Here is a 14,267-nt window from a genome sequence, read left to right as displayed (position 1 = left end):
CAGGCATTTATCCTAACGTGGTAGAAGTATTTTAAGGAATACATTCACAGCCAGTTTAGGCGCCCAAGCTTGAGAAAGGTTCCTCAAGATGTTTTCGCATTTCATAATTTTCGTACATTTATTGCAAATCTGCACAATGCCTATCACAAATTACATTGCGACGTTAAGGGAGAAATAAGAGCTGAATGACAATTGACTAGGATCACTGTATAAGAATCATAAGTAAAAATTAATAAAAATAAGTATAATTTGTCACTGAAACAGTACTTTAAAATTCCTAAATCAAAAGAGTTAATCATCAAGGAAACGGCAACTTGTTTGGCAGTTCTATGCTGGTAAAAGTCGAGTAGCAACTGCTTGTCCTATCTTCTGGTGAATACTTTAATACTGAATATATTTTCGAAATACTGCAAAGCCTTTCTTGGACAGAGTAAGAGAGAATTCGGGTTACTAGCAGTGGCGTAAATTATGTGTGTGAAAAATATGCCGATGCATGGGAACCCAAAATCTTAGAGGGGTGCCTTAGGTGCCCTAGCTCATCCCTGGTGATTATGAACCCATTATGAAAAGGAACTAATTTCACATGGGTGTTTTATTTTGCCAGATGTGATTAAAAAAGGTGAAGAAGTCTCTTCGAACCAAGGAATTTTGTATTCTAAGTTCAGTGATCGACTAAGTGAGTAAGTCGTAATATTATAACTTCGCGAATTTTGCACTTAAAGGTATGAAACCTGAACTAATTAAAAATGTGATGAATATTTCCTTATCTGAAAATTTGGTTCGATGGGCGTTATATGAAAATTATATTTTATTACTTACACAAGCCACCCCACCTCACGATGCTAAAGTTGTTTTCACAAAATTATATGCCTCTTTTTAAAATTTTTTTTTAATTGGATGCATACTGAATTTTAATTTTCTGTAAATTTCATTTTATTCATTGTTGTCAGTATTAGGCACTAAAGTTCAGATGCCTGTAAAAAATTGGATGTCCAGTAATTAAAGAATAATTCTGCAGAGCAGAAATGCAAGTAAAAAAACGCAATTTTAATAAATGAGTTTTTTTTTTCAATGTTGATTTTTAGCCATTAATTTTAACACTCACATTACTCAGCTGCAGTATTACCTTAATTATAAAAAAACACAATGCCTCTACAAATTCATCTCCAAACAGCAAAATTTGATTAAGAATAACTGCTGCTTTATTTCAGGCTAGAAAGGAGCTCCAATTTTCCCTCTCCTTCAATTTAGAACTCCTCACTCTTATTAAATTCACTGTCTTAAATTTATATTCATATATATGAATTATTGCATATATTTAATATATACATGTAACATATTCCATAAAATATACGATCTAAGTGCTTAGAATTTTTTGCAACACACGAAATTTTTTGCTGGCTGATATATCCGATTTCGAGTTAAATATGTATTGGAAGAAAAGGAGTCAAAGTGAGAGGGTGATTTTGAAATTACAATCAAGGAAATACAATTTGTTGTTGACATTTCGGGGAATTTCAAAATTTTAGGCGCCCGAACAGGAAGCTTCACTTAACGTTTCATGTAAAGCTCGGAGGGTTAAACCAGCCCTAAGTGCACTGCACTGTCATAAAGTTTATTCAAAAATTTATTCTAATGTAGCAATTATAAAGTATTTCAACACGTTTCCAAATTCCAGTCCAACATTTTAGTATTATTCTTGTGTTGTAAATCTGACCTTCTCATTGAAATGATACAACCCATTTCAAGTTTTTCTTTCATGTACAGAAATCGCATAATGTGAGGTCTGAACTAAGGGTGGAAATTTTGCAGGAGCTCCTTCGCAATCTTAAATAGCACTCAGTATTTTGCAATAGCTGGTGAAAAATTGCTTTATGACCATGCGCTTCATGAAATTAGACATGAATCTTACTGGAAAATACTTTCTCGCACATATCAAATGAGTCAAAGCATCAACCTTTAATTTTGACGTCAGTTCCAAATGACGCAACATACTGAATAATCACTGCCTTTTCTGTACCCGGCACAGTTCAGCAATTACTCTGCCTTTTTAATGGAACAGCTAACTTTTAAGAAGTGTTGCCAAGTACGCGCTTTAAAATATCTCCTCCCTACAAAATTTCCATGTAACTACAATTTATTTTGTCTTACCTAATGTATATCTGCTACTCAACTACGAGACCCTTAAGATAGGTATTTAAAAACAGAAGTTGCAAATAAGGTGAAAACCAGCAAATCTTAAAAGGAAACAAGTTCAACGCAGTTAACTAAGATAATGTACAATATCTTAGTTAAATTCAGTTTTGTAAGTCCGAAAGTTGTCAGATATCGTAATATTATTTGAAAGGCATTGTTTGGATAAGACAAGAACTGGCGAGCGGTCGGTAGACTGGAGGATCATGAATGTTGAATGTCTCCAGCGAAATGAATATTTCCGGAAGCATAATCTCAAGAATATGAATCGAGTCTTCAGCATAGTAATCATTAACAATCTGGCTGTTCAAAATCGTCCAAGGGTAGCTGAAACATCTGAAAATCTTTATTTATCATTGTTCGCTGGAATACAGCGTTGCAGTTGTTAGACTTCTGCAGCAGTTTACTCAAACAGTCCCTAAGAGCCTTAATTTGGGAAGCAGCGCATCAACTAAATATCACTGCGTGGTTACAGAACATTTATTATAAATAAAAAGTGCGGCGCGGCCGTTTCTCATGACTCCTTCTCAAGTAAATAAATCGCCATCATAGTGTCTTTCGTGGATATAAGAACAAATCTTCTGTACTCCCTCCAAATTAAAATTTAGAAACTAAAACTGGTAGTATTCGTGAATAGTATCCGTCCCAGTCATCTTTGCTTCTTGACAATGAAGAATGCACCATCTTAAACGCCATTCTCCGGAAGATGCAGAAAGCAGGACACAAGGCAAAGGCATTTTTGCATAAAGACAATGCTCGTGAAGGTAAGTAGTAGGTCTGCTTATTCGAGCAGGCTGCGCAGAGAGATCCAAATAAATTACCAAGTTATTAAATAACAATTAGTTCGTGCCAACAGTAACAAATAACAATCTTCGATTACTACAATTACCTTCAATGACCTTGATCAGCAAACAGACTAATTGTTCCCATACTTTAAAAGCGGTTTCAGATTTTTTTGATCACACTTTAGGATGTCATTTGTGCTTGATCTTCTTACTGATCGGTAAACTTAATTATGTTACCTGTCGCTCACCACTTCTCACCTCCATCGAAATTATAGACGTAGAGAAAGACACAATTTCAGATATGATTTCAAACTGAAAACAGAATTTCAGACATAATTAACTTCTCGCCACTTTCAGATTTACAGTTTTACGATTAGTCAAGATATATGCTCCAGGATGAATATGTTTCTTTTAATGATTTGCTCTCGTTCGCCTTATTTACACATTCTGAACCAAATACCTGCGTTACAGTGTTTGTATTCAGTAGCATATTACGATAAATAATTAAGCCCATTGGAATTTCAATTCAGTATTTCCTCAGTTATTGCCATTTTTACAATTTCCTTTAGTTTTGAACACCAGTGTACTAGATGCCAAATTTAGTTCTATAATTTTAACCCGATTCTCTTAAAATAAAATAAAAGTTCTGGGAAAATATTTGATATTTTAGGTATAGAGCTTGAGTTGCTTTGGTAGCATAAACTAGTTCTAAACTCTTGAAGACGTAAAGCAAATAACAACACAAACTTGAAAAGGTTTAAACCAACCTTTTTTTTTTTAAATTTTTTTTTATTAAAACTGAACATTAAGTGCAAGTCTTGTGTTAACAGATTGTGGCGATGTAACTAAAATAAGAGTCAAATTCAAATTAAAATCATAGACTAGTAGTCAAAGACTACACAATTGTATTTAAATCTAAGCTAGCTCAGAAAACACTAACCAGCATATCAATTTAAATATCGGCAGCAGATAAAGCAAAGCCGAATAATTACAAACTTATCAGAGATGATAGGTGTAAAGTAAAGTTGCCTCGAGAAGCAGAAACACGTCCTGTCTTGAAATCCAAAAGCATCAGCTTAAATACTATCTAACTGATTTGCATTTTGGTGCGGAAACGGAAAGGAGAAATTATACTAAGGGCTGAAATTATAAATAACTGATTAGTTTCAAATAATAGCCTTTTATAGGATTTATGTAAAAGAAAACCTATATACCTGTTGTTCTGCTGAAGAGATACAGTACAGAAAAACAAAATAAGTACAAAATGCTCTTTATTAAATTATGCAATAATTAGCAGCGCAGTGCTGTTTTTCATTTAATCAGAATTAACTGGTTCTGCTACAGAAAATAATTCACTAAACCTTTAAAAAAGTGACATCTTGGAGAAATTTTATGTACTTTTATTAGAATTAGTATAATCAGACATTTGCCAATATTTTTACAGAATTATTGCTCGAAACATTTGTACAGAATGCTCTACAAATGCTTTTATCTTTGAGCGGAAAAACTAAATAAATGAATTGTCTTCTTTTTTCTGTCTTGATGAACTGATAGATAACCTCACTAGCACTGTTTGCAATAATTCATTCAAACTTAAATGCTTCCCCTTCGCTTCTTAATGAATTGGTACAGAAATGCCTTTGCAGAAATAAAACTCTGAAAAATCCCCCCCTTTTTTTTTGTTAAATCTGTGCAATCTTGCAACTAAAGTTGTCATCTAACTTTAATAATTTATTCAGGAGTTGAAACCGCCAAAATTCCGCAGTGAGATATTTCCTAGAACTGATTGATGTTCCAATTAAACGGCATGCGATTCCAAATAAAATGGAAGAAAAGGCATTAGTCATTTTATGGAAATGAGATTTATTCTTTAAGATTCCTTTCAAATAAATGGCGGCTTCTAAACCCTAACCGTTGGATCTGTCAGTGGCAATCGAATGTATACTCTGTCATAAAATTATCTTGCTTTACTACAAGACGATAAAAGGATTCAATGTGAAAAAACAAAATTAAAAGAGCGACATCAAGATTTACAACGGTAACGTATAAATTTACTGTTACTTTAAAATAACAAAAGTAAAATCGTTGTGGAATTCCTTATCATTCGTTGAAGGAACTTTAAAGGCAAAATGACTTTTTGACTTTTTTGGTATAGCTAGCTTTTCAATAAGTCACGGGTTAGCCATGTACTACCGATTTTGACTTTCAGATTAAGAGCAAATAAAATAAAAATCGTAACTTCAGAAAATATTACAACACTCATTTTCTAGACTTATTCTGGATATAGTTAAATTTATTACAAGTGCTTTAAATGCTTATTCTGATTTGAGCGCCTTAAGAATCCGTATTCTTAACAAAATGCGGAATCGTAAAAACATAAAGAGCTTCCAGAGTTCTTCATGGCATTTGTTCTGATGCCTGTTCTGCACAAAAAGTATGGACGATGCCCACGTTCGAGATGCTGAAAATAAATTCTCAGTTAACTATTAGAAATCAAAACCGTAATAATGAAGAATGAGAGGGGGTTAGAATCTTCGACTGTGCAATTGAAATGTACCAAAATGCATTAGCCCTCAGACAACTGTTTTTGTTTTATATACTCTTTGAATGTAAAACAAAATAATTTCAAATGGGCTCAGCCGAATGGAGATGGAAGGCGATAGAGTGCATCTATATTACAGTACACTTTTCCCCTTCGTTTTATTTATAACATATTTCTAAAACAATATTTATTGAGTAAAATACCTTAACTATCAACATTTAGATAATAATCAGTAACTATCTAAGAGTGTTTCACTATTAACAATTTATTTTAAGTAACTGTAATAAATTGAATTCATATTTAAATCATATACAAAACTGAGCCTATATTAAGGAATTATTATTAAGAAAATTATTCTTAAAAATTAATGAATGTGATATATATTATCAGCTAAATGAAAAGTTCGTCAATATATAGGGAAGGTATCTAGTCATTCCATACAATGTCAGATTCAGTACTGTATAAAGTAGTAAACAGTGAATTCCCGAGTTTCATGCAATGCTTGTAACGTATAAAAAATATTAGTAATCAAGTGTTAAACCGTTGTTGTTTGACTTCTAAATTAAAGTGTTGAACTATTCATTCAAAATTTATTATTTTTAAAGGTATCCTTACAGTTAAGAAAATGACTTCATGAATTTTTTCTACATACTTATTGTGATTGCATACTTCCTTAACGTTCTGCAGTTAACATAGTTCCTTAACGTTAAGTTTATTGTGATAGACTATATGTAGAACAATCTTTGCCCCCCCCCCAAAAAAACGAGTATTTTTCTGCTAAAAAATCTAGAACGCTCAATGAGCTGCAGAGAAGTGAGGATCCTTAGTCCCTAATCGTAGCCCTTTTGCATACTATAGCTTTAGCCCGCATTTGCAAATAATGCGTATTTATACACAATATAACCCCTATTCAGCTCACCAGTGGCAGAGTGGTTAATCCGTTGAACACTGGTATTTGAGGCTGGGTTCAAATCCCGGCGAATGGAATGGTTGCTTGGGTGTTTTACCCATGTGTAACGTAAATATGAACCAGTTTCCTTAAAAAAAGGTCTTCCACGAACGCAGTCGTTTCCGCAGACAGCCTTCGTGTGCTTAGCCGTATTCCGATTCAGTATTCGCAGTTTCAGTCATCTCTGATCTACCATGCCATGAAAAAAGGCTAGGAAAATTAAAGAAATAAGCGATTTATGTACAATAAAACGTGATCGAATCATTTGAACTCAAGTCCAGTGTATTAACTCTTATTTTGGACATAATAATGAGTGCCTTTTTTTTTCTTTCCTTTCTTAAAATCACGGTCAAAGATCTCATTAAAGTATATAAATCTATAAGTTTGTAACATTTAGAGTATGGCAGAAAATAATTATCCGCAAGCTTAGTAACATTAATAAACATTAACATCTTTTTTAGTATGATATCTTTGCAAATAAATATTAAAAGCATTACCGACTCCATCAAAAAGAGAAAAAAAAAAAAAAGAGAAAAGACTCTTGTTCTCTTTCGCTAAAACTTAATGCGGATACAAATCCGAATAACCAACGCAAAATACTCCGATTAGCTGACAACACTAAGTTTGATTGAAAAAATCAACTAACATTTTCATTAAGAAAACAGTTTTTTTTTTTTTTTTTTTTTCTTAACTGATTAAAATTTCCTTTTGGGCTTAATTGAAAGAGACAAGTATATCGTTGCAATGATAATAAGGAGATAGTTCTGGACTTCAGTGACAATGATTAAGACACTACTCTCTTTAACGTTGAACAGAAAAATAATAAGTACACTCTTTAATTACAATGTCTGAAATGTTCTTTAGAAAGAAAAAAAGTGCTAATGTTTGGTTTTCCTTTGATTTAGCAATTATCCTCGAAACTTAATGCTTCTGCATTTATTTCCCAGAGGAAACAACTGTTAAATATCTTAAATCAACGTTGTAATTTTTGGAAAATTTGCGATATTTTAATGGCCGTAGTTCACGTTTATTTAAGGTGTTTGAAGTTTATCGCGTAAAAATATGGCGGGGGGGGGTGGAGGGAACAAAGTTCTTTAGCCACGTGGATATCACCGGCAAGTGAAGAAAAGGGAAAGACATGCTGGAAATTATTTGCTAAAAGTAATATTACTAACTTTTCTAAACTCTTCTTATGTTGTGCACATGTTACGACATTCCGCTTTCTACATCAGCTGTTATGTTTGCTGAGGATGAATGCGATCTATTACACTATTTTATTTTTGCTTGTTTCCTATTTTTCCAATCAGATTTTGTCTTCCCGCAAAGGAACTGTTCTCTTTATTGCACAGTATTATATGCAATAGATTAATTTTCATTTCTGCAGCCAAATATAATTAGGAGCCACCAGTAGTAGATAGCATTAGACCATTGAAAGTTGGTAGTTCGTCCAGCTAAGACTGCTTTTAACTTTATTAGTTTCTGTAGCTAATAGTAAAAAACGCTTCAACAGACGTCTTACTCAAGATCATCACTTGGTCAAGAAAAATTGTCAAATATGCGTACTCTTTTTATAACAGACTAATTAAACAATTAAAAATTATGAAAAAAAATATTTATGGCTCTGCTGAAAAAATTATAAGAAAAGATGCGGGAAAATTAGAACATTTTGTTTTGAATTAGGGCATTTCTATGAAGTTATTTTTTGCTTTGATTGAAATATTTGCAAAGAACCTTTTTTATCTTAGAAAGTTCTACCTTTTTTATTTTTAAAATATAAATTTTTACATACGTTATTTTCTTAGACATGATAAATGAACTTGTAGAGACATTAGGTATTTTTTTTGGAAGCAGGCAAGATGAAAAATGAGCAAACGCCTTCGCCTGGAATCGAACCACGGACCTCTAGAATACCGGCCCAGCGTGCAGAACCACTACACTACGAAGGCACGAGAAATACTTTATATACTCCCCCTTTTAAAGGGGCGAGTATATAAGGTAGGGGACCCAATCGCCAAATCCTGGGTGTGGAGAATCCTCATCCACCACCCTTTTAGTTCGGGCCCCACTGTAGAGACATTAGGTATTTTTTTGGAAGCAAGCAAGATGTAAAATGAGCAAACGGCTTCGCCGGGAATCGAACCACGGACCTTAGAAATACCGGCCCAGCGTGCAGAACCACTACACCACGAAGGCACGCTAGGAAGGCGGGAGAAATATCTTATAAACTTTTAAAATTTCTATAATAGTTACGGTGCTATTATTTAAAAATGTCATCTTAAAGTTTATGTAATAAGACGTACTAATGTGTTCGATTTTTTCGCGCATACAGGTTTTTGAATTGTTTTATTATAGCAAAGCACTCAAGGGCTCTCTAAGTGGAGGGAGGTCTTCGTGGAGGACTCTCTAAGGGAAACTGGCTCATATGCACTTAAATATGGCGAAAACCACGGAACGCCCATCCAGCCAGCCCGTTTGCCGGGATTCGAACCCAGGACCGACTTACCAGTGTTCAGTGACTTTACCGCTTGGCCACTGATGACTTTTATACAGAGCGTACACTTATGCTTTTGTCTTAACAAATATCTAGACACGACTGTGGTTTCTCCAATAAATTTTATTCGTGCTGCATATATTTAAAGTATACAATTCATTGCATTCTGTCTTTTTAAAACTAGACTTGTTAAGTGCCACTTGGCCGGGGAATAAAGTCATTTCACATATTTTTATATCATATATATATAATTATATTTTTATACCATATATCAATTATACACAAAATTTTTATGTCTAGCTCTGTTCAGAGATGTGTGGTGTGGTGTATTTAATTATGGCAAAGCACACTAGGGCTATCTGCCTAAGGGGAGGGATGCCTTTCGTGGAGGACTTTCTAAGGGAAACTGGCTCGTATACACGTTACACATGGGGAAAACCACGAAAACGCCCATGCAGCCAGCCCGTTCGCGGGACTCGCTGTTCAGAGATGAAATTGTTATACATCATATGAGATATTCGGTTGGTTACCATAAGGACTTTTGTCTAACAGCAAGTAAAATGCTTTGGTAGGGATTACTTTCCCATCGGGGGAAACTTCTCTTTAAGCCACAGCTTATTGAATGCATCTCGAACGAAATTTAAAGTGAACCTAAGTAGGAGTTATGAGCAGAACTAGATAGAATATTAAAATTTTATTACTTAGCCTATTGCACTGTAACAGTCTGGGTTCTGTAAGGCAAAATATAGCAGAAATGAAGCGTAATAGCGTTTGATGTAATTATGTGAAAAGTTTAGCTATTACTTAATACATTCTCAGTCAGCACTGAAATTCCCTTGCCCGTTCTTTGGTTGTATTTACATACAAAATTCCAAAATTTAAAAAAAAAAAAAAAAAAAAAGCTGAAACTACTGAGTCGTTAGGTTTTGGAAAACATTTTCTTCATGAAAAATGTGAAGTTCCCTCTCAAGAATTTTAATTTTGGGCCTCCCGATTGCCAGCTAGACATGCTCATAACTACACCTCGAAGGCCTGATGGTAAGAAGGACGAAAATACCTTACATCCTCCTCCACTTAAAGGGCGACTGGGATAGGAGGGATCCAATTGCCAAACCCTGGTAGTGAAGAACTATTATCTACCATATTTAGTTCAGGTGCCACTATAGAGTCATTAGCCTTATCGAAGCAGGGGCCATGAAAAATGCGCAACGCCCTCAGCGGCATTCGAACTCCGGATCTCTCGGTTACCAGTCGAACGTGCTTCCAATTACACCCCGAAGACATGCAGTAGGGCAGAGAAAATAACCTTACGGAATATGCTGTATATATTCTCTGCTTAACGATGATACTGGATAAAAGACTTTTTTCTCCTTAAACCCATGCATAGTCTGACTCGATGGGCCTGGGCCTTTTACATATGAATAATTTTAATTCCTCTCATTCTTAAAGTGTGTTTTCATTGTACGAAGTATTTAAGCATTCATATTAAGAAGAATTGGCATATCAAATTTTTTTCTTACTTGAAATGTTTAGACACGCTTCAGACACCTTAAAAATTTATATCCTTACTAAACAAAGTAAGGCAAATTTTATTGGTCATTCTTTTTGTTTTTGATTTTTACTTTGTTATGAATAATATTTCTGCAACTGCCACTAAATGGAGTTAAAGTACATCATATTAACTCATAATTGTGTAACGCAAGCCTTTGAAAATTCAAAACGGCTTGCTTTCTGAGTTTACAGCACTTCATTTAAGACTACGTAAGGGAGGTACAATGCCTTAGAAATATGAGAAACATGAACAATTTACGTAGAAGAGACGGTACCACCGTTCAGAAGTAGAAACATTAGAAATCTGATATATTTTTCTAAGGTCAGTAGACAAAGAAGGTTAACTCAATGCTAACATCATTTACTTATGGAAAAGAAGCCATAAGGAGAGTAGTTGCTTTGAGCAAACTAGGAATCAGTGACGTCACACAAAAGGAAACCTCGCAATATACTGATCTTGCATTTTTTTTCGACTTAACTATTTTCTCAACCGAGATGGATTTGCGATTGCAATAGGCGTATACTGCGGGTGTTTCGGCCTTGTGCTTCTTTATTCGGTATAGTAATAAAATATGCGAGCATTACTTAACTTTCTTTATATATTTCTATCCATGCTGCATATCTCGATATACAACAGCATTGTGTCTCTTGAATAAAAAAATGATTGAATAAATCTTTCGTTAACCCTTGGGCGATTGCGAGAATAAGCAATTCTTTCCTCCTAAATGTGAGCGATATCTTTCAGTCGTAAATTTGTAATGCGAGCTGTGTTCGTTTGTGTCCACTGCAGTGTGTAACTGGAATGCGCGCATTGATAGCCATCAAAATGTTAAGTTGGAAATATCATTAAGTCAAATATAAGCTCACCAACTGCCGAGTGCTAAAACCGCTTAACACCGATAGTTTGAGCCGGGTTCAAATTTGGACGAACGGGCTGAATGCATAGGCGTTTCCGTATTTTCTTGTGCATGTGGAACACCAAGATGAGCCAGTTTTCCTTGAAAGTTCTCCATGAAGGCATCCTCCCCCAGACGCAGATAACCCTTGTGTGTTTTACCATAATCTAAATATACAATCCAATCCAAGTAGAAAATTCATCCAATACATTTAACGCTACCGAATATTGTGAGTTAATTCAGTGCACTTTATAAACATTATCGTAAAATTAATATTATCTTACAGCGGGGTAAAATCTTTTAGCACAAAATCTGTTTCATAATAAAGTATTGAATATGCTACGCAACTTATTGAAAACTGAGTTAAAAGGGGATTAGTTGTGTGTGTAATTATGGCAAAGCCTCGAGGGCTATCTGCCTAAGAGGAGGGATGGCTTCGTGGAGGACTTTCTAAGGGAAACTGGCTCGTATACACGTTACACATGGGGAAAACCACGAAAACGCCCATGCAGCCAGCCCGTTCGCGGGATTCGAACCTCGGACCAAACTAACAGTGTTCAGCGACTTTACCGCTCGGCCGCTGGTGGGCTCTGTGTTAAAAGGAGAATGGTTGCATTAGTAAATAACCAGTAACCTAATAAACTGAATGCATTGAGAGTATAAATACTTGAAGCGAAATATTTAAATAAATTCCTACCAGCTGAAAGCAAATGCACTGCTCAGTTAAGTATTTGTTCATTTAACCCTTTGTTGCATCATGTCCACTCTAGTAGACAAAAGTTTAAATTTGTTTATTCTTCTGCAAATGCCTTAACAGATTCCATTCCTGTGTTTATTTATTCTATATTATTAGAACTTTCAACTGTCGATCATAGATGGCTGTATAGCATCACTAAGTAAAGCATTGCTATTTGGAAAATGGCTGATACTTCTGTTTCCAAGTTAGTACAATTTCTCATAGTAAACATTATATAATATTGCTTACATTTTCTTATACTGCCATATTTTATTCATAATTAGTAATTTTAGACATTTTATTTTAAATGTCAGTTTGAGAAAATTGTGGAGTGGGTAGATAAACCGAAAAGAGTGAACTGAAGCCCAAATGTACTGCTTATCAAGCCAAAACACCATTGGAAATTTTAATGTTTGGCAAGGAATTTCTAGAACATTTGACATTTGAATCCAATAGGTACAGGTTACAAAATTGTAGCAAAATGAATTCAATCATAATCGATGAAATGAAGGTATTTTGGGGGATCTGTATGTACATGTCAGTTGTAGATTTACCAATTAGAAGATGGTAATTATCACTGGAAACAAGGCAGGAAATGATTTCAAATGCAAGGACCGTAAATCGTTGGGAAGAGATTTATATGCATGTACGTATATGCATGCTGTCCACTGTAGTGAACAAACTGTAGCAATTATTTAAAACGAAATTTGAATAAAATTATTTTTTTTATTATTACTAATATTATTTTAAGTAGAAAAAATACAAACATTTTCGTTTAACTTCTCTAGATTATTTGTATGCAACAAAGGGTTAACTTCTTTAATAGAATCATTTCTTTTACATGTGACTGTCTCAACAAGTCTTTTTGTATTTATTTATCAAATTAATCTATAATTCTATTTTGACTTCAAGGATAAGTTTAATTACAATTAGCCTGATCACAAATGTATTAAAAAAAGATCACTAAGATCACAAAATTGTAGCCTTTTACATTACTTTTTGAATACATTTTTTAAATCTTTTTCTTAAGTAGGTGTAAATTTAAACAACTTTTAAAACCAAGATATCTTCTGCAAACTTTTTGCCTTTAAATTAGAAACTGAATCTGTGTAGTTAAGTTAGAATACTCACTGAAGCACATATTCTTGCTTTACTAGGTAAAATGTAACTGTTGTATTGAATTATTTTATAAACTAAATGTGCTAACGTACTTAAATCCGTGGAAATATATGTCTGTTGTTTGAAGCCACGATGAAGCTGTACGACAGCAAAAAAAAAAAAAAAAAAAAAAAAAAAAAAAAAAAATAAGAACCACTTTAATACATGAAATGTACTACCAAGACAAGTGTTTTTTTATTGATTTAGCCAGGACATTTATATTTACGACAGTCATAGCTTGTCACTTATTTCTAATTTCTGCCCCAGCGTGTCCTTGAGATATATCTTATAAAATGATTTATCCGAAAATCGATAACCAGCTCGGTTTAGATCACTATTCGGCCACCTTTAAGTTAACTGACCAAACGTAAGTAAATAAACAGGAGGCCTGTGTGAAACAAGAGGAAGTTTAGCGCGGAAGCGAAGTAATTGTGCGACTTCATACTACGTATTTTTTTTTTTTTAAATTTCTTTGTATTTTTATAATTTTAATCTTAGGATTACGTATTTGTGGTTAAGGAATTTTTTTTCTGATTAACAAATACCTATAAATCAATGTACTATCTCATAACTAGTATTAATATTTAATTCTTCTAAAGAAAATCCACGTGAATTAAGAAACCATTTTATACAAGAAAAATCATCTTTTTATGCAAACTATATTTTAAATGTTTCGAGAGGTTCTAATATATTAAATGATATTAATTATACAAGGTGTGTTTTTAGCATTTCTTTATTTCTGTTCAGTAATTTTAAGAGTTTTGCTAAAAAAAGAATAATTCAGGTCTTTAATATTTCTTACACATACGATTCCTGTGATGCTACACTGTAATTACACTAATGCAAGCCTTCTTACAAGCAGTATTTCAGATTCCTGTTTTTGAAAGTAAATTATTACAGCATAATGCCGTATTACTGTTTTTGAAAGTAAACTATTACAACCGTATTTTTCTCATACGGATATAG

At 33.8% G+C, this 14,267-nt stretch overlaps 1 protein-coding gene across 4 annotated transcripts in view; it reads left to right on the top strand.

Moving 5' to 3' along the window:
* The window catches only part of LOC118192123 (uncharacterized), a 96,921-nt gene that overhangs the window by 47,212 nt on the left and 35,442 nt on the right, over window positions 1-14,267 (top strand). The window lies entirely within an intron of this gene.

Source organism: Stegodyphus dumicola, chromosome X2 (assembly GCF_044657685.1).
Source record: "Stegodyphus dumicola isolate Sdum_Otavi_A_Nest chromosome X2, ASM4465768v1".
Classification (NCBI taxonomy): domain Eukaryota; kingdom Metazoa; phylum Arthropoda; class Arachnida; order Araneae; family Eresidae; genus Stegodyphus; species Stegodyphus dumicola.
This window is presented reverse-complemented; position numbering and strand designations above follow the sequence as displayed.